Source organism: Lepidochelys kempii, chromosome 14 (assembly GCF_965140285.1).
Source record: "Lepidochelys kempii isolate rLepKem1 chromosome 14, rLepKem1.hap1, whole genome shotgun sequence".
NCBI classification, from domain to species: Eukaryota; Metazoa; Chordata; order Testudines; family Cheloniidae; genus Lepidochelys; species Lepidochelys kempii.
The window spans coordinates 1,749,574-1,755,573 of record NC_136393.1 but is presented as its reverse complement, the minus strand read 5'-3'; the positions used below and the strand labels follow the sequence as shown (position 1 = coordinate 1,755,573).

Sequence of the window (6,000 nt, the reverse complement as noted above, 5' to 3'; positions counted from 1 at the left end):
GATTAGCATAGCACAGCATGGCATCTCTGACCAGCATAACTCTCCCCCTGGGTTATGGATGGGGTCTCTGAGGAAATCAGGCCAAGAAGAGCAACAGCAGGATCTCAGATTGGAGCAGTGAGAGGAATGAAATGGGATAGGCGGAGAAGGCAGAGACCGCTGTCCTGTCTGTCAGAAACATTCAAATCATTGCCTCGGTTCTGGGAAAGTCCTTTTCTTACTATTCTTGTAGTGCCAGAGTGCCTGGGAGCCCTTGGCACGGGCAGGAACCCATTATACCAGGTGCTGCAGAGCACAGCCAGTCCCTGCCCCACACAGGTTACAATCGGAGCAGAAGACAAGAGACAGCTGGTGACAGGCGGGACTACAAGGAGTACATCTTAGTCAGCACGATAGGAAATGGTCTTTTCCTGCTTTCTTCTTCGGGGGCGGGGGAATGGCCCCCACGTGCAGCCACAGGCCAGGGCGACCCCTGCCCAGGAGAAAGGAGGCCCAAGGCTCTGGGCTGCCCGCGGCTGGGGCGCTGGGGGGGGGGTGGGGAGGAAGCCCCCGGCAGCCCCGAAGTTCAGGGCGTGTCAGAGCCCGAGCCGCCTGCCCCCCAGCTCAGCCCGGAGCCCTGCCGGGAAGGAGCCCGTGGGCGGGGCCCGGGGCCGGCGGGGTGCGCGGTAAGCGGGGCGCGGCGCCGGGGGGGGGGCCCGGGCAGGGGGGCGCGGCGCGGGGCCCGGGCAGGGGGGCGCGGCGAGGCGCCGGGGGGGGTCTCTCTCTTCCCCCCCCCCCCGGCCCAGGCGGGGTCCGAGGCTCCGGGCGCCGCCGGCTCCGCTCCCTGCCCGCGCCGGGGCCCGCGCCGGGGCCGGGGGCGGGAGCAGGGGCCGGGGCACGTGTGGCCCGCGCCGCCCCCTGCGCTGCGCTGCGCTGCGCTCCCCTCCCCGGCGGCCGGGGGCGGGCGGCTCGGGCGCAGCCGCGTGCGCCGGGACCCAGCGCAGCCGGGTGGGCGCAGAGCAGCGCGGAGCCGCCGCCGCCTCCCTCGCCAGGCACCGACCCGCCGCCGCCGCCCGGTGCTGCCCGGGAGATGCCGCTCGGCACCCGGGGCTCGGCTGCGCTCCGGCCCCCGCCGCAGGGACCCGTGAGCAGGTGAGTGACCCGGGCCGGGGGCTCGGGGGGCGCCGCCGCCGCCGCGCTCGGGGCAGGGAGCAGCGGGGCCTGGGGGGCAGGGCGTGGGGAGGGGGTGCCGGGATGGGGGCAGGGCATTGGGGGGCCTGGGAGCCGGGCATAGGGGTCGGAGGGGGTGCCCGGAGGGGGGCAGGGTATGGGGGTGCCGGACGTGGGGGTGGGAGGGGGACAGGGGCTGGGAGCAGGAGGGGGTGCCGGGATGGGGGCAGGGTATGGGGGTGCCGGACGTGGGGGTGAGAGGGGGTGGTGGGAGGGGGACAGGGGATGGGAGCAGGAGGGGGTGCCGGGATGGGGGCAGGATATGGGGGTGCCAGACATGGGGGTGAGAGGGGGTGGTGGGAGGGGGACAGGGTATGGGAGCAGGAGGGGGTGCCCGGATGGGGGCAGGGTATGGGGGTGCCGGACATGGGGGTGAGAGGGGGTGGTGGGAGGGGGACAGGGTATGGGAGCAGGAGGGGGTGCCGGGATGGGGGCAGGGTATGGGGGTGCCGGACATGGGGGTGAGAGGGGGTGGTGGGAGGGGGACAGGGTATGGGAGCAGGAGGGGGTGCCGGGATGGGCGCAGGGTATGGGGGTGCCGGACGTGGGGGTGAGAGGGGGTGGTGGGTGGGGGACAGGGTATGGGAGTAGGAGGGGGTGCCGGGATGGGGGCAGGGTATGGGGGTGCCAGACATGGGGGTGAGAGGGGGTGGTGGGTGGGGGACAGGGTATGGGAGCAGGAGGGGGTGCCGGGATGGGGGCAGGGTATGGGGGTGCCAGACAGGGTGGGAGGGAGTGCCAGCTGGGGTCATTGGAGGGGATGCTGGGCAGGGCATGGGGGTGGAGGGGATGCCAGTCACCCTCAGATGAGTGGGAGCAGACTGTGAAGACAGGCGCTGGAAATGGTTCACTGGAGACACTGCGGGGGGAGGCACAGAGATACTCAGGCTCTCCCCCCACTCTGCTGTGCCCCCTAATAATAGTGTACATAGGTGGGTGGTGACCGGGATGCTGAGGTGGGATATAGGGTGCAAGTTTTGCTTCCTCTGCCTTGTTACTGTACCTCTGTTTGCATGTGGGTACCCTGCCTGCTTGTTAGCTAGGGGGCAGGAGAAGAAGGGTCAGCCTGTCCAGCTCCAGAGGTGAATGATGGATGCCTTGGGCAAGTGGAGAGCATGAAGTCTCTTCCCAGGGGTGATGCCTGGCATGCAGTTGTAAATCACAGGGGTGGGGAGAGAGGTGCCAGGTGTGAATTGCTCTGAAAGTGCTGGGGATGCATATGGAGTTAAGGTACCAGTGGTATCCTGTCCACGAGTTTCTGAAATGTGTTCAGGTGAAATACCTGTTAAAAATCCTGCTCCAGGAAACTGTCAGGCCTACCCTGGGCAGTGGAGTTCAGGTGGGACTGGGTCAGAGTAGCTGCAGTGGGGCGTAGGGGATTCTGCTTCCTAAGCTGATGAGTGGCTGAACTTTCTGTTCCTAAAGGGTCACTAAGGAAGCTTTTTGTAGGATGGAAGTTACTGTGTTCAGTGGATCCCCTCCTCCCTTCCCCTCTTTTTTCGTTGACATTGGGAGGTTACAGGCCGTAATAGGGGAGTGCAGTGCAAAGCCCTTTTTATTGTTTCTTCTGCAGCCTTCACAGAGAAGTTGGGTTGCTGTGCAGAATAACAATAGAGAGCAAAGCTCCCTCGGTGGCCCTGCAATACTATCCCAGGGTGTACTGCTTCGGAGGGGGTTGTGCCTCCAGCACCAGACCCCCACGGTTATCACACACTTTATTGCACCTCTGCAGGAAGCACACAATGAGTGTTTCCCTTGGAAATCATCCTAAAGGCAGTCTGGAGCAAAGTAGCTTCAGGGGAAATAGGTGATAACTTTAGCAAGCCCAGCTGCAGAGCCAAATACTAGCTGTGGTGGAAGATTACTGTACTGTGTGAATTTGTATCTTGTCTTTTTCTTTCTTTCTTTCCTTCCCAGATTTGATATGTAGTGTTTGCTGTCTTCCTGGTTTGTAAGATGTAATATCTCTGCATGGGTGGGATGGAGGAGAACGGGTTGAAGAAGATGGTTTAAAGTAGCTATTACCAGCAGGACAGTGGGGTGGGAGGAGGTATTGTTTCATATTCTCTGTGTATATATAAAGCCTGCTGCAGTTTCCACGATATGCATCTGATGAAGTGAGCTGTAGCTCACGAAAGCTTATGCTCTAATAAATTGGTTAGTCTCTAAGGTGCCACAAGTCCTCCTTTTCGGTTTAAAGATGGTTGAAGAAGATGGTTCTCCTAGTTGGAGAAGACATGGGTAGCTGAACCAGAAGAGTGCATGCTAGTTAAACCTGCCATGAACTGTAGTCTAGCAGCTCATGAGAGAGGAGCTTTGGGTTGGCGCCAGAAGTAGACGACGTCACAAATAAATCTCATAAAAATCTATAGCACTCTTGAGGATAATTCCCAATTATTTCTTCAAGCAGTGGAGTTGCTGTTGAGAAGTTCTACCAGGGGCAGGGAGTGATGATACTAGGTAGGCTTTTTCCTAAGTCCCTGTCAATTAATTCATTTAATATACCTATTAATAATTGTTTTTTAAAGTTCAAAGATGCAGCATTTTATTTGTTCACAAAAAAATCCCAGAAGAACTCCTCATTAAGTTTACATTATGGATTCTTAACGGATGTCTTAATTAGGCACTGTTGTTAACAGGAATATTACATTAATTAAAATCAGACCTTCCAGGTCAATGTAAATTATAAAGAAAAAGTTGCATGAAGTGCAGACTGATTAAAGAGGAGGGAAAAGTGGGTGGGGAGGGTGCCTGAGAACCCCGACCCCCTTCTGGCCTGCATACCTCTGATAACTGGGTGAAGCGGGTAAGGCAGAATACTACGGTTTGGAATAGAAATGTACAGTTTCTACAGTTTGCATGGGGGTGCAAATAAATCCAAGCTTGTGCAGCTTCCTTGGTTTTTCTTTTTTGCTGGAAGCATGCTCCTGTCTGTCGGAATTTCATTCTAAGCAAGGCTTGGCATGCTGCAGCGTTAATCTGAAACATTGCTTTTGGGAAAAAGAGGGTGCCTTTTTATTCACCTGCTTGATATATGCTGCAGATGTAAAAATATGGTGCACGTATTTAACCACTTGTATGACTGTGGGTCGATATTTACAGTACCAAAATAGAGAATGTTTCATCCAAAGCTTTTAATGTAGGCATTTGATGTGAAGAAATGTGCTTTAAGTGGTGAAGTGCATTAGAAAGAAGAGAACCCCTCCTGTTCCCTGTGGTGCTCTGTGCTGATGATGAAAGATGCTTGCCAAACCATGAGCAGCTGGGAGCTGAGGGTGCGTAAAATAATGCAGCTGTTCCAGTGGAAGGGAAAGGGGTGAAGTGCCCCTCACTCCAGCCCCCACCAAGTTGGGGCACCCAGGGTTTGCTAGCGTAGCACAACTCTTGCCTTGGGAAGAGCAGAAGAGACTTCATTAGTGTGTGTGGGGTGGGGGCAGGGATTTCTCTGCTTCTCGCTCCAGTAAGCATGACATTACTGACATTGACTGTTTTGAGTTGCTTTTGATAAAGGTTTGGAACGCACTTACTGCCTCTTTGAAAACCTGGCCTTGGGCAGGAGTGATTTTCTGCTGCTTCGTTTTGTCTCCCCCTCATTGATATGGTTGTGGTCTCTCGCTGGGGAATGAGGGATAAAAGGCTCTCGGGGTGGGGGTCAGAAGAGCCAGCGAGTACTTGTAGGTGGCTCCATATTTTGGGAGGCTCCTAACACTTAAGGAATGTCCTGTTCTTTCTCTTTGCACTCTGTAAAATCGGGATGGCATTTCCTCAGATGCCCCGGGGCTTGCGATTTATTTTACATCACATTGAAGGTGTATTATCATTTGTATTACAATTGTTCCCAGAGGTCCTAGTCAGTCCTGAGGTCTCAGGAGGCCTGCTGTTCAAACACCGATTAAGACAGTCCCTTCCCCAAAGAGCTTCCTGGTTTTTGGATGAAATGGTTGAGACATGATTAAACCACACAAAGCAAAAAATGGAGGCTATTGTTGTGTAGAATAGAAATGAACCTCAAGCATTATCTGTATGATTTTTGTAGGGTTAGGAGTTGTTTGCAAAGCATGTGGGGCTGGCTGGCAGGCCTGAAGGTTCTGCTGGTTGCTGGGAGCCCATTCCCAGGAGCATGGGGCATCAGAGGGGCTTTGTTTCTATACGATTCAGAGAAAATACAGAGCTGAGTTTTCCCCTGCATAAAATGATTCATAGTTTGTTTAAAATAAACTCTCCTCTCTGGGAAGTAGAAGCAGAAAGCCTTGGTAGAAAAAGGCACAGGAAGACTTGGCTGCAGGGTTCCAGCAGGTCCTTGCAGGGCGAGGGATAGATGGTTGCAGGGGTTTGCTGTGGGATGGGGTCACAGTGGGCCAACAGCAGTGCCATTAATCTCAAAGCATCAGAAATAGGTTTCATGAGTCTGCAGGTGGGTAAAGTCTGATAGTAACTCATTCAGAAGTTGGCTGATAGTGGCAGGACAGCCTTCCGTGACCCTGGGCTGGGGGGGCTCAGAGCTGCAGCTTGTATGTATTAATTTAAGGATCCGCAGGATAGGGAACAAAAACTTCCCTTCTAAAATGTTGGGATTTGAGGAGATAATAGGCGCATGCTGGAGGTGAAAATCCCCCCCTCCCCCGTTAGACTGGAGCAAAGCAATTGTAGCTGAAACAAAAGGTCTCCTGTCCCTTCATGGGGACTACCTTTCCTGGGGGTCTGCTGCAAGGCTGTGTGTCGTCCCCCACCCCCCGTAAAGACAAGAAGGAAACCGACAGAGTCCTGGATTTGGCAAGTGAGTTTTGGAAA

The 6,000-nt window shown here is 55.5% G+C and overlaps 1 protein-coding gene across 4 annotated transcripts in view; it reads left to right on the top strand.

The window, feature by feature from the left end:
• Positions 1-988: 988 nt before the first annotated feature.
• The window catches only part of RBFOX3 (RNA binding fox-1 homolog 3), a 352,510-nt gene continuing 347,498 nt past the window's right edge, over positions 989-6,000 (top strand). For all 4 annotated transcript variants that reach the window (XM_073311003.2, XM_073311011.2, XM_073311008.2 and 1 more), the window contains exon 1: positions 989-1,131. The gene's annotated coding sequence lies outside the window, so the exon portion shown is untranslated. The remainder of the gene's footprint in view (positions 1,132-6,000) is intronic.